This window comes from Myxine glutinosa, chromosome 6 (assembly GCF_964187855.1).
Source record: "Myxine glutinosa chromosome 6, kmMyxGlut1.1, whole genome shotgun sequence".
Taxonomy (NCBI): Eukaryota; Metazoa; Chordata; class Myxini; order Myxiniformes; family Myxinidae; genus Myxine; species Myxine glutinosa.
Window position 1 is genome coordinate 133,202,367 of NC_136266.1, and position 15,239 is coordinate 133,217,605.

At 43.1% G+C, this 15,239-nt stretch overlaps 1 protein-coding gene across 1 annotated transcript in view; it reads left to right on the forward strand.

Moving 5' to 3' along the window:
• Nucleotides 1–15,239, forward strand: part of RECK (reversion inducing cysteine rich protein with kazal motifs) — a 226,512-nt gene that overhangs the window by 186,528 nt on the left and 24,745 nt on the right. The gene's annotated exons all lie outside the window — the stretch shown is intronic.

Consider the following 15,239-nt stretch of genomic DNA (forward strand, 5'->3'; position numbering starts at 1 on the left):
AATATTTTCTTAATCAATTGGCTAATAGCATAATTAAACCACTAGTGCTTCATCCGAAGATGTATATTTTAGAAATTTAATGAAATAAGTCATTAATAAAAAATTAAATAATGAATTGATTAATCAATAAATAATTAATCAATTAATCAATAAATAATTAATCGATCAAATGATTAATCAATAAATCAAAAATATCCTTGATAGCCACATCACTTGGTCACTGTCATGTCCAAATATTAGCTTCCCAGCTCAAAAGGTGCCTGAGATATTGGCCAAATGAGAAAGAAAATAAATAAAAGATTAATAATGAAAATAAATAAATAGTAATCATTAAAAAATTAAATTATTAATCAATTCGGTCACAGAACACATAAACCACCACTATTTCATCAGAATCTGTAACTTTTAAAAAAAGTTTTTTTAGTCATTATTCGAATAATTAAATAATTAATCGATTAATTGATTAATTAATTAATTATTAAATCAAAAATAGCCTTTGCAGCCAAATAAACTGGTCATTGGCATGTCCAAATATCAGCTTCCTAACTCAAAAGGTGCCTGAGTTAATGGTCAGAAGAGAAAGGAAATTTGATTAATTAAATATGTACTCAATTAATCGCTAATAATTAAATAACTCCTCAATTAATTGATTAATCAAAAAACAAAAAATAACGTTTTTGACAAAGGACTTGCTCACTATTGTCCTGAAATTTCAGCTTCCTAGCTCAAAGGATGGCTGAGATATCGCCCGGACAAACAAACAAGAAAGAAAACAAGAAAGAAAACAAGAAAACAAACAACCAGAGTGAAAACTGAGTACTCCCTTTCAGTGTACGTCACTGCCGAGCCCCCTTCGGTGCCCGGCAATGACGTTTTGCAATGCCTGGAGATGGCATAGGAAAGGTGCGCTGTATAATAACAAATTTCAAAACAAGAAAGAGCAATGGACAGCGGACATTTTTGAGATTTGCAGACCCTCGCCAGGAATTGATTTTAGTGGCTTTTAAGGCTTTTGTGTTAAAACAAATATGCCAGTCGAACCACGTGACCGATGATGTCATCATTTTGTTTTTTTCCACCAATTTATGTCTAGATGATGCCCAAGAAATTTCATCTTGATCGGATGAAGTTTTGTACTTGTCGAATTATGATGTCATAATGGAGGCGCCGATGGCATCATCATTAACATCTGTTTTTCCCCATGGAGAGTTCTTTACAATGAGCCACATCACAATTTTTTTGTATGCTGCGCTTTTAGAGATATAGAGGTGCAAAGTTTTTCGGTTTTTCCAAGATGGCGCCAGTACCACGTGACCTATGATGTCATAATTATCAATAAAAAAATATACAGGAGGAAGTGCACTTATTTTGAAAATTTCCTGTCAATCGGACCTGTTGTGATTGGTACGACGTACTGCGTAGTGACGTCTGGGGGCGTGGCTTCAGTGGTTGATGGCGGCTCGTCATGATGGCCGTGTGCTCTGTGAGAGCTTGTTATCGTCTTTAATAAACCACTTGAATTGAAGGAGATTCCTGAACTTACTACATGGTGGCAGCGGTGGGATCGTGAAGATCAACAAGCAGTGTGACGTTTGGTCTTGTTTTTCTTTGCGGATTACCACGGCGGCACGTTCCGTGTTTTTTCAACATGGCGAAGTTCCCGATAATGGACTGGTCCAGCTCGGAGCTGGCGGAGACCTTCAAGTTATTCAAGCACCGAATGAACTTGGTGCTGTCGGACGAGGGCATCGAAACTAAAGCCAGACAGGCCATCAAGATTCAGATTGCTGTGGGAGACGAAGGACTGAGGCGGATCAATGCGTCGACTCTGAGTGAGGATGATAAAAAGGATCCGGATAAATTATATAAATTATTCGGGGATCAGTTGGACATTCATATAAACTTTCGGATTCACCGGCTGGAAATGGTGAGATTTCGGCAGCAAGAAGGAGAGTCCATTGATGATTTCATCAACCGATGCCGACGGAAGGGAAGGTTGTGCAATTTCTCCGAAGCAGAACTCTCGGAACGGATTATCGAGTTGATTGTTGCTAGCACCCCACATGATGATTTTCAAAAGCATCTGCTCGACCAGGAGGTCGGGTTCGACATGGACCTGGTTTTAAGTGAGGGACGCAAGTACGAAGCAATGGTAATTGGAAAGCAGGCCATCCAGAAGATGGAAGGGCCTTCATCGTCTGTGAATGCCATGACACATCGACAAAAGTGCAAAAAGTGTGGACTATCACATCCACCACGGAACTGTCCAGCATACAATGATTATTGTAAGTATTGTGGTGAACTGGGACACTGGGCCCGTTGTTGTGAAAATCCCAAACGAAGCACGAGATATGCTGATGGATACGAGTGGAGCCGCCGTCTTGCAATGGGTGGAAGAGGCCGTCGAGTCAGCAGAAGCAAGTTGAGAGGTATGCTTCGGGGAAGTAACAATAATGGGACCTCGGTGAATGAAGTGTCAGGGTATTGTACTGAAGGCGATGAAGACAGTTACGAAAGTGACACTGACGCATATGAACACACCAAGCCGTTTCACGTGATCAGGGTATCCACACTGTGTATGAAGGAGACGAGAGATGAAGTGTACACATTGTTGAACATTGTATGCCCTGACATGAAAGGTGTATACAAACTGCAGTTGAAAGTGGATACAGGTGCGTCAGGGAATACTTTGCCAACGCGTATTGTGAAGGACATGTATGGAAACAAATGGATGTCAAAACTGACTCCACTTGGTGGGACCAAGCTCACACAATGGCAGTGAGATCAAGTGTCACGGAATCCTAAAGCTCTTGTGTCGATATAAAGACTCAGATTGGTTCAAATACAGGTTCTATGTGGTTGAAGTACCTGGACCTGCAGTACTTGGACTACCAGCGTGTGAACGGCTCAACATCGTCACCATAAACAGCATTGCTGGGCAACGGAGGACATTGCTGAAGGCTGCACCTCCAGCATCAAGGATTGCGAAACCAATGCGCCATGAGGAACAGGCCTACAAGGTGAATTCCGTGGATGATTTGAAAAGGCTGTTCCCGGACAGGTTTGACTGCATTGGGAATTTTAAAGGAAAAGTGAGGCTTCATATAAAGCCTGATGCAAAGGCATCGATTGATGCACCAAGGAAGTGTAGTGTTCACATCAAAGGGAAGTTGAAGGAGGAACCAATGAGAATGGAAAAACAGGGTATCATCAGGAAAGTGGACTATCATACGGATTGGTGCTCTTCCATCTGTAATAGTGTAAAGAAAGATGGGAGCTTAAGAGTATGTCTCGATCCGAAATGCCTGAACTCTTGGCTGAAGAGGTGTCCACATAAAATACCGACATTAGACGAGCTGAACCAAGAATTTGCTGACGCCACGATATTCTCAAAATTAGATGCTCGGGCTGGCTATTGGGCTGTGCATCTGGATGAGGAAAGCCAGGATTTGACCACATTCCACACACCTTTTGGGCACTGGTGCTTCAGGAGATTGCCTTTTGGGTTATGTGTCAGCCAGGATCTGTTCCAGCAAGCCATGGACTGCATACTCGAGCAAGCACCAGGCTGTATTGGTATCTCCGATGAAGTGGCAGTATCAGGACGAACTGAAGAGGAGCATGATCGTAATCTTCTGAACCTGATGAAAGTAGCACGAAAGGAGGGTCTGGTTTTCAACTCTTTGAAATGTATCATCAAGACCGACCGTATCAACTTCTTCGGCTCGATCTACAGCAAACAAAGAATCTCACCTGATCCTGGGAAGATCTGCGACATCCGGAAGATGCCGTCACCGCAGGATAAGGAAGACTTGAGCTGATTCATTGGACTGATGAACTATCTGTCACCACATATTCCCCACTTTGCGGATAAAGTGGCACCCCTCCGAGATTTACTGAAGAATGGAGTGCCATTCATGTGGCAGGAAGACCATCAGTTTGCATTTGAGCAACTGAAACAGAGTGTTGATGAAGACGCCTGTCTAACATACTATCATCATGACAAGGAGACAGTTTTGGAAGTGGATGCGTCACAGAAGGGACTGGGTGCATGCCTTTTGCAGGATGACAAGCCTGTTGCTTTTGCGTCATGAACTCTGACACCCACTCAGTCTGCATATTCAAACATTGAACGAGAAACCCTGGCCCTTGTTGCTGGCATACAGAAGATCCATACTTACGTGTTTGGGAAATGCTTCAAGGTATACACAGACCACAAACCATTGGTCATGATCATCAGCAAACTGCTTACAAGCGCTCCTCAACGGCTTCAGCGTCTTCTTGTGAAAATCCAAGGCTACGATTTTGATCTGGAGTATAAGGCCGGCCGTGAGATGATGCTATCAGACACGCTGTCGAGGCTACCGAACCCAGAGAACAATCAGGAATTGCAGTTGGACACACGTGTAGATGGTATTGAGCTTGATGATGTGGATGATCATCATCGCTTTGACCTCATTAATTTCAGCTCAAGGAAACAAGACCATCTCAGAGAGTGTGGAAAGGCTGATAGAACTTTCGAGCATTGCAGAGGTTGTTCATCGAGGGTGGCCTGCTAGGATTACAGAGCTGCCTGTGGACCTACGTCCGTACTGGCCATACCGTGATGAAATTGGTATTTGTGATGGTATTCTCTTCAAAGGTCGACAGGTACTAATTCCAGAGCAGCTACGTCAGGATATCCTCGACCAGCTCCATGAGGCGCACATGGGGATCGAAAAGACAAAACGTCTAGCACACGAATGTGTTTACTGGCCAAGTATATATCTGAACATTGAGAGAGTTGTCAGAACATGTAAGGCATGTCAAGAGAACCAACCAGAACAAAGGCGTGAGGCTATGATAGCTCATGAGATACCAGTGGTACCATGGACAAAGGTAGCCAGTGATATGTGTGAGCTACACGGGCAGACCTACCTCTTGGTGACGGATTATTACACCAAGTACCCAGTTGTGAAGAGAATGGAATACACGACGAGCAGTGCAGTAGCGAAGGTCACATCTGAATGTTTCAGTATGTTCGGCCCACCTCTGGAGCTGAGGTCATATCGGACAATCTGGAGGTCATATCGGACAATGGACCTCAATATGTGGGTAAGCCGTACCGTGATATGTGTACCAAATGGAATGTAAAACACACGACAACATCGCCAAGATATCCACGCAGAAATGGATTGGTTGAGAGACAAGTTCAAGCAGTGAAGAACATGATCAAAAAGTGTATTAGATCAGGGAGTGACATAGATATTGCACTACAACACCTGAGGTGCACACCTGTAGATTCCCACCTCCCAAGTCCAAGCGAAATGCTGTTCAACCGGCCCATACGCACCAACCTACCAAGTCGTCTGTTGGTTCCTGCACAACAAAGGCATCAGGAAATTCAGGAACGATTGAAGGAACGTGGAGACCGGATGGCGAAGCAATACAACAGAACGGCTGGGCCGCAATTACCTGAATTGGCTATTGGACATCGGGTTCGGATTCTGAACAAGGACACGCACCAATGGTACCCTGGGAAAGTTGTGGCTCGCTGTAATGAACCCCGCTCGTATATAGTACAGACGCCTAACGGGACGCGTCTTCGAAGAACCAGGGCACACTTGTGTGAACTTCATCCACCCGATTGTGGCGCCAAGTGGAAGGACGAACCGACCCAACCAACACATCAAAGTCTACCAACTGCTCGACACGTACATTTCAACAACGACGCTTCAGCAATGGAAACTAACGACTGCTCCAGCTCCAAGGATGACGAGAGTGCTGAGACAACAAGGCCGGACAACTCTCCGTACTCGACCAGATCAGGCCGTGTGATTCGAAAACCATTGAGGTATTGTGATAGTGAGTAACGACCACCAGAAATCAGCCCTTGTAATGTTAGTGCAGAGACAATCCGTTGATTGGAATGATTCTATGTTTTCTCTGTTTTAGCTAATCATACTGAGCAGTAATTACATTTTGGTTAAGAGTTATAACAGTTACCCCAGATCCCATCTATGTGTGGTTCAAGTTGTGTCTGATTGTGTTTATTATTTTGATTTAGTTTAGTTGTGTTTTGTTGCATACAAGCATAATAATTTCAATGAAAGGGAGATGTTGTGATTGGTACGACGTACTGCATAGTGACGTCTGGGGGCGTGGCTTCAGTGGTTGATGGCGGTTCGTCATGATGGCCGTGTGCTCTGTGAGAGCTTGTTATCGTCTTTAATAAACCACTTGAATTGAAGGAGATTCCTGAACTTACTACAGGACCAACGGTTGCAAAGAAAATCACATTTTTCTGTGCGGACAAACAAACAGATAGACAGACAGACAGACAGACTCAAATGCAATACCCTTTCCTCTGGTAAGGGTAACAAGTAAGATTAAAGGAGAAGAAGAAACTCATTTTTGTGAGCAATGATCAAAAAAGTTCTCAGATGGAAGAAAACCTTTCTTTGTCTTTCATGCAGGGCATGTACAAACAATTGTTTCTGAAGTAAGGTATCACCATTGTGGGTATTCTTATCATCGGCTATTTTCAGTCCACCGCTAAAGCCTCAGCATGTTGTCGCCATCTTGCTCTATCTCTTTTTTTTTCTTCTTTTTTTTGTATACAGAGTCGAGGCTCGTGAAAGAGCTAACATTTATCAAACAAACAAATCAAACAAACAAGCAAACAAAGTATATAAAAAGGGGAGCGGTCGACAAGATGGGGAGAGAAGGGGAGGAAGCACACAAACACAACATTTGAGAGCAGGGACATTGGGAGATGTGTGGGAGGGAGAGGGCCTGGGGGGAGGCAGGATAGGTATAAAACGCAAGGACACCAAGGACTTCCAGGAAAGAAGACAAAAGTCACCTAAAAAAAGTGGATTTGGGGTGAAATTAGCGAGGGTAGAAAAGATCAAGGTTTTGGATTGGGGAAGATAAGAGATGGTGGTGAACAGCCGTTTTAAAGACCTGGAGGGAGGAGTGGGATGGAAGAGAGTGAGGGAGTTTGTTCCAGAGGCGGGAGAAAAGAGGAATGAAGAAGTGAAGGTGAGCAGAGAGTCTTGATTTTGGCAGTTTAACCATAGGAGGGTTGCAGGCAGATCTTGTGCGACCTGCAGGAATATTTGGGGGACAGAGCCCAGAGAGAGCTGGGGGAGCAAGGCCGGAGAGGAGTCGGGAGAAGACGGAAAGACCACCAACCTGCCTGCGGTGAGTAAGTGAAAGGCCCTCGGAGATAGCGTCATCGCGGGAGATTCCAATGATTCTGAACGCTTTGGTTTCAACAGCGTGAAGATGAGCTAGGCGTGAGGCAGGAACACCAGCCCAGAGGGGAGAGCAGTATTCCATTGAGCTGCGGATGAAAGCCTTGTATTTGGTGAGGAGCTCAGGTGTGCCAGGGAAGGACTTCGCACGACGGAGGATGCCCATTCGGCGACTGGCTTTGGAGGCCAGCTTGGAAATGTGGTTTTCCCAGGAAAGATCATGGCAGATAGTGAGACCCAAAAGCTTGAGTGACAGAACTTCTTGGAGAGGATTATTCAGAAAGTAGATGGGAGGGTTGTCCAGTCGGTCTTCTCGGAGAGACCTCGTAAGAGTGTGAGATTTGTCAGGATTGAAAGACATGCTCCACTTGTTTGCCCAGTCTGTGATTTTGTCCAGGTCTGCAGAGAGTGAGGAGGCTGCAGACTGCCGATCTTAGGGATGAGGAATGGAGCGGCAGAGAGTGAAGTCATCAGCAAAGAGATAGAGAGGATTTTCAAGAGAGTCAGAGAGATCATTGATGAGACCAGAAAAAGCACAGGGCCCAGAACACTGCCTTGGGGAACTCCAGCCTGAACAGGAAGTGGAGATGAGAGAAACCCATTCAGGGCCACACGTTGACTACGATGAGAGAGGAAGTCCGCCAGCCATGCGTGGAGATTTCCATGGATACCAAAGGAGGAGAGTTTGGTGAGCAGAGCGGGGTGCCAGACCATATCAAAGGCACGTGATATGTCGAGGGAGACAGCTCTAATTTCCTGTTTGGCATTGACGACCTCCATCCAATTTTGAGACAGCAGAAGCAGCATGTCCAGAGTAGGGTGACCTGGTCTGAAACCAAATTGATGATCAGAGATCAAGCCATTGGAGAAGAGGAAAGATTTCATATCCGAAGCAATGATGGATTCCATGACTTTGCTGATAATTGGGAGAAGGCTGATTGGTCTGTAGTTGCTAGGATCTGTTTTTGCACCTTTTTTGTGCAAAGCGGTGATGTTGGCTGATTTCCAAGCAGATGGCAGTTGACCTTGAGCAAAAGAGAGGGTGAAGAGAACAGAGAGAGGGAGTGAAAGAGCGGAAGAACAGCCTTTTTGGGACCCGTGGGTTGATGCCGTCAGGTCCAGTTGCAGAATCAGAGTCGAGGGTTGACAGAAACTTTTCCACCTTGTCAGGAGGAAAGGACACGGAGTCCAGGAGCAGCTGGGTACGACTGGGTACAGTGGGTACAGAGAGGGATGGGTTTGGGACACAAGATTTAGAGGCAAACACAGAGTTGAGGCATTCAGCTTTTTCACGTGCGGAGTCAGCTGTGTAGCCGTTTGAGGTAAGGGAGGGGATGGAGGGGAAACAAACACCAGAAACAGATTTGACCAGACGCCACCAGGATTTGGAAGAGGGAGACAGATAAGAGAGTTCGGTCTTGAGAACAGAGAGATATTGTTTCCTGGCTCTCCTGAGGGTGGACACACACTTGTTTCGGGCTTTGTGAAAGGAAATGAGATTTCCTTCCGTTGGATTTGCTTTCCAGGAGACGAAGGCAAGTTGTTTCTGGGCTACAGCCTCACCACAAGATCCGTGTACCATGGACGGGAGGAAGGGTATGACAACTGAAGACGAGATGGGATAAATCTGTGCATGAGAGAGAGCAATTTACTTTGGAAGAATTCCCAGGATGAGTTGATGTCAGAGGTGGTAGAGATGGGAGACCAGTCCAGATGATTGATGGCTGCTTGAAGACCGTGTCAGTTGGCCTGAGTGAAATGCCAGACTCGCCGACGCTGAGCAGGCTCCCTGAGAATGGTCAGAGAGATGTCCACTTTAACAAGCACATGATCAGATGAGCCGATTGGAGCAGAAGAAGAGCAGCAGACATTGTTGACTCTTGCTTTGTTGTTCCAATTGACTCTTCTCCAATACTTGTCTATTTCATCCCTCCATCCTCGACATCGCCTTCCCCTGTTCATGTTGCCATCTATGGGTCTCCGTGTTGTTAATATTGTTGTTCACCTGTTGTCTGACTTTCTGCTAATGCGGCCTGCCCATTTCAATTTCCGAAGTTTGATTATTTCGAAGATATCCTGAGTTTTGGTTCATTCTATGACGCATTTATTTGTCTTTCTATCTTTGTATGTAATAACTAACGTCGTTCCATATTGTTTTGTGCTGCTGTTAACATTTTCTCCATTTTTAGCTCATAGGACAAAGTCGAGAGGAGCTGTTAGAGCCACAACGATGTCCTTCAGTTAGTCCTTCCTTCCTTCCTTCCTTCCTTCCAGCAAATGGTTCATTATTATTTTTTGTTTTTTTCCCCCCTACTCCTCGAGGTGGCTCAACGTATCGTCTTGAAACTCGGCATGATTAGTCATGACGTCAAACAAAACCTCTTTATTTCCCTCCAGGTGGTGAGATAATTAGCTAATTAATTAACTCAAAATGTAATCTCTGTTTGTATGTCCATCACATATCGCGAGAGTCCGTCATCTCACGAGATGTTTGTTGATGTTCAATTTAAACCTCTTAATTTAATTAAAATTTTAATTTCAATCATAATTTAATTTGGCCTCTTCATTAAATGTTAACCTCTTAATGTCATCAATACCCTCTTGCTTTGACAAACAGGAAAGAAAAGGGGAGGGGAGGACAGAGAGTTGCAGTGGGGGAAAAGTGCGGGTGGGGGTGGTGGCAGAGAGGTGACAGTCATGTGAGACTTTTCTTAGTACCTTTTAGTCCTTTTAAGACCCCATCGACAATTTTCACCCTTTAGTTTAGACCCTATACACCCCTTAAGACCCTATAGACCCTTCAGACCCCAACTACCATTGGAATGTATCCTTTTGATCTTTCGACTCTTTCGACCCCCATATACCTTTTTGAGACCCTTTCAACACTTTAGGCTCCTCTAAACATTTCAAACCCGAACGACTATTGGGACATACCCTTTATACGCTTTAGACTGCATAGATCTTTATACCCCTTAAGACTGTTTAGAATTTTAGACCCTTTAAAACCTCGGACATTTTAAGATAATTTTTAGACCGTTTAAGATCCCTTTAGACACCTTTAGACATTTAGATCCTAAGACCCTTTCGACCCCTTATGGCCCTTCAAATCCCTATAGACGCTTTCGACCTTTACATCCTTTAGACCGAATGATTTGAATGCTTTCTAATAGTCTACAAATACCATGCAGAGAGGTTTATTATTGTACACCGCACCTTTCCTATGCCATCTCCAGGCATTGCAAAACGTCATTGCGGGGCACCGAAGGGGGCTCGGCAGTGACGCATGCTGAAAGGGAGTACTCAGTTTTCACTCTGGTTGTTGTACACCGCTCCTTTCCTATGCCATCCCCAGGCATTGCAAAACGTCATTGCCGGGCACCGAAGGGGGCTCGGCAGTGACGCACGCTGAAAGTGAGTACTCAGTTTTCACTCTGGTTGTTTGTTTTCTTGTTTGTTTGTTGTACACCGCACCTTTCCTATGCCATCTCCAGGCATTGCAAAACGTCATTTCCGGGCACCGAAGGGGGCTCGGCAGTGACGCACGCTGAAAGGGAGTTCTCAGTTTTCACTCTGGTTGTTGTACACCGCACCTTTCATATTCCATCTCCAGGCATTGCAAAACGTCATTGCCGGGCACCGAAGGGGGCTCGGCAGTGACGCACGCTGAAAGGGAGTACTCAGTTTTCACTCTGGTTGTTTGTTTTCTTGCTTTCTTGTTTCTTGTTTTCTTGGTTGTCCGGGCGATATCTCAGCCATCCTTTGAGCTAGGAAGCTTAAATTTCGGCACAATAGTGAGCAAGTCCTTTGTCAAAAACGGTATTTTTTGTTTTTTGATTAATCAATTCATTGAGGAGTTATTTAATTATTAGCGATTAATTAAGTACTTATTTAATTAATCGAATTTCCTTTCTCTTCTGACCATTAACTCAGGCACCTTTTGAGTGAGGAAGCTGATATTTGGACATGCCAATGACCAGGTGATTTGGCTGCAAAGGCTATTTTTGATTTATTAATTAATCAATTAATCAATGAATCGATTAATTATTTAATTATTCGATTAATGACAATTTTTTTTTTTTTTAAGTTGCAGATTCTGATGAAATGGTGGTGGTTTATGTGTTCTATTACCGAATTGATTAATAATTTAATTTTTTAATGATTATTATTTATTTCTTTTCATTATTAATCATTTATTTATTTTCTTTCTCATTTGGCCAATATCTCAGGCACCTTTTGAGCTCGGAAGCTAATATTTGGACATGAGTGACCAAGTGATGTGACTATCAAGGATATTTTTGATTTATTGATTAATCAATTAATCAATTAATCGATTAATTATTTAATTATTCGATTAAATACTAGAAAAAAAAAATCAGTCACAGATTCTGATGAAATGGTGGTGTGTTCTGTGACCGAATTGCTTAATAATTTAATTTTTTAATGATTATTATTTATTTATTTTCATTATTAATCATTTATTTATTTTCTTTCTCATTTGGCCAATATCTCAGGCACCTTTTGAGCTGGGAAGCTAATATTTGGACATGACAGTGACCAAGTGATGTGGCTGTCAAGGATATTTTTGATTTATTGATTAATCATTTAATCGATTAATTATTTATTGATTAATCGATTAATTATTTATTGATTAATCAATTAATTATTTAATTTTTTATTAATGACTTATTTAATTAAATTTCTAAAAGATACATTTTCGGATGAAGCACTAGTGGTTTAGTTATGCTATTAGCCAATTGATTAAGAAAATATTTTGTGATAATCTTTTATTGATTTTAATTATACAATTAATCAATCAATTATTGTGCACCTCTCTCTCCAAATACAGTCTCTATGAGCTGCACTGCGGTATTGCCGGGCGCCCAAGGCGCGCCGGCAATGCCCCGCTGTAGGTTATTTAATTATTTGGCATGGGGGCGGTGTACTTTGAATGTATGTGTACTTGTTTTCTTGTTTGTTTGCTTGTCCCGGCGATATCTCAGCCATCCTTTGAGCTAGGAAGCTGAAATTTCGGCACAATAGTGAGCAAGTCCTTTGCAAAAACCGTATTTTTTGTTTTATGATGAATCAATTAATTGAGGAGTTATTTAATTATGAGCGATTAATTAAGTACTTATTAACTTATTAATTAAATTAACAACAACCACGGTCCCCGAAAAAGGCCAACCCCCGCTTTGCGGGGAAAAATGGCCTCTAAATGTGGTTATTTTATATATTATAATTAAGTACTTATTTAATTAATCAAATTTCCTTTCTCTTCTGACCATTAACTCAGGCACCTTTTGAGTTAGGAAGCTGATATTTGGACCTGCCAATGACCAGGTGATTTGGCTGCAAAGGCTATTTTTGATTTATTGATTAATCAATTAATCGATTAATTATTTAATTATTTGATTAATGGTAAAAAAGATTATTTTTTTTAGTTACAGATTCTGATGAAATGGTGGTGGTTTATGTGTTCTCGGACCGAATTGATTAATAATTTAAGTTTTAAATGATTATTATTTATTTATTTTCATTATTAATCATTTATTTATTTTCTTTCTAATTTGGCCAATATCTCAGGCACCTTTTGAGCTGGGAAGCTAATATTTGGACATGACAGTGACCAAGTGATGTGGCTATCAAGGATATTTTTGATTTATTGATTAATCATTTAATCGATTAATAATTATTTATTGATTAATCTATTAATTATTTATTGATTAATCAATTAATTATTTAATTTTTTATTAATGACTTATTTAATTAAATTTCTAAAAGATACATCTTCGGATGAAGCACTAGTGGTTTAGTTATGCTATTAGCCAATTGATTAAGAAAATATTTTGTGATAATCTTTTATTGATTTTAATTATACAATTAATTAATCAATCAATTAGTGTACACCTCTCCCTCCCAATGCAGCCTCTATGAGCTGCACTGCGGTATTGCCGGACACCGGAGGCGCCCCGGGAATGCCGCGCTGTAGGATATTTAATTATTTGGCATGGGGGCGGTGTACTTTGAATGTATCTGTGCTTGTATTCCTGACATTTTTCCTTCAGTTGATTGATGGTGTGTATGTGGTCTATGGTGGAATATCCACTTCTAAAGCCTGCTTCCTCTATTGATTGGTTGCCATCTAGAAATCTTTCCATTTGATTGGCCAGGACCCTTGTGAAAAGTTTATTTGTATATATATATATATATATATATTGTTGCGGATCTCACCGTCGGCCCCTTCTCCCCTTACCAAGGGGGGATTAATCCCCTTGTCTGCGACTGACCGACGTGAGTCCTGAAGCTGCCCAGCTCCCTCCAGAGAGGCAGGTGAGCAACCTCGTTCGAGTCCGCTGACAAGATGTTATTTGCCGAGCGGATTAGCAGCCGCGGCTCGAACCATTAACAAAAACTAGACCAGATTCTTATTCGTTGGCCAAATCGTGCCACAGGTATTCAATGATGGAAAAGACAAGGACGAACGGATGTGAAGGAAAGAAGGCAGAGTAAGGAAGAACAGGATTTATTAATTATCTACACACAACCAAAGCAGAAAAGAAATGAAATGCAATTTACAGAGAAATGGAAGGATCAGAAGGACACAGAGCAATTTCTAGCTTACCTATACAGCCTTACTTATTCCCAGGGACAACACAAAGGACAGACGACAATCAGACTTACACGGGGAATGAAGCAGAAATGAATGGCAGGAGGTGGATGGCTGGACGGGCGAGAAGGTGGGATCACAGGGTGGGAAGGATGCGGGCCCGGTTGGTGTGATGGCGCCGCTCGAGGTGAGCAGCCGCCGACCCTCCTCAATCGGTTTCGCACGGCGGCGTTCCTTCGTAGCCGTGGCCGAAACCGCTGTCAAAGCTCAACTCCTTCTTGGCTAGACTCAGCTGCGGTGGATCCAAAGCTGCGGTGGATTCAAAGCTGCGGTGGACTCAAAGCTCATCGGAGGTCCCTCGCTCATGTGTGGTTCATCTGCCGCATCTCCCGCATCTCCCACATCTGACTCCGCAGTCCTTCCCCACCCCCTTTTATGAGGCACGTCGCAATCAAGCCGCCGGCCTGTTGGAAACGCCCATCGGTGAGCTCGCCTCGGCCTTGATTGGTCGCGAGGGCTCACCGATCCCGCCCCTTGAGGAGGCGTTGGCAAAGCCACGCCTTGTTCCTGGCGCTTTGCTGACTCCTCCCACCTTCTGCTCCGAGATGACCTTGTGTTCAATGGAGTCTTGGGGTGAAGGTGATGCCAATAACCCCACCCAAAGTTACTGGCACTTTGAAGAGGCCAAGGGGGTGTCGGAGGGATCTATCTTATGTCATTTGATGCAATGCAGAGTCAACTAATGGGAAACAGAGCCTTAAACTACATAGAATAAGAAAATAACTATTTAGAAGGGTATATGATTTTCTACGTGCATGCGATGGATTAACGAAGGGGACGACCTTTGATCTTTACACTTAACGGAGGTATTTACAAGGATCATTACACTATTTACAGAGGGTGATATTTACAACAAAGGATTCTCAAATCCGCAACACTGCACCCTCATCCTCCAGGCACGTCCCGGGCCTATAAAACTTTACTTAATGTGACACGTAGGTGTAATTCCCTCTACAATTAACCTGACCCTGAGTGTGACAGTTTTAAAACACAAATAAGTATGTCCCTCTGCTGCATTGCACGCTACCTAACAGATTCACGCCCACAGGATAACTGAATTGCGGAATGGTTTTCAAACTAAACATGTACGGTGGGGAGCATTATTTACAAGTGACGCTAATTGTATTTACAAAACGCAACCCAGGACCCGTGATTTTTCTTTTGGGGGGGGGGGGGGGGGGAGACAGCCTGCGCTGCATCGACGCACCAGCACCAATAAAGAGCACCATAAAGCACCAGTCAGTGCACAGTCACCACAGTTCAAAATAACAAAACCCTGTTGGTGGTCTTCCTCTTCGGCTCCCTCTGCTGGCCGTTGTTCTTCCTGATGTTGT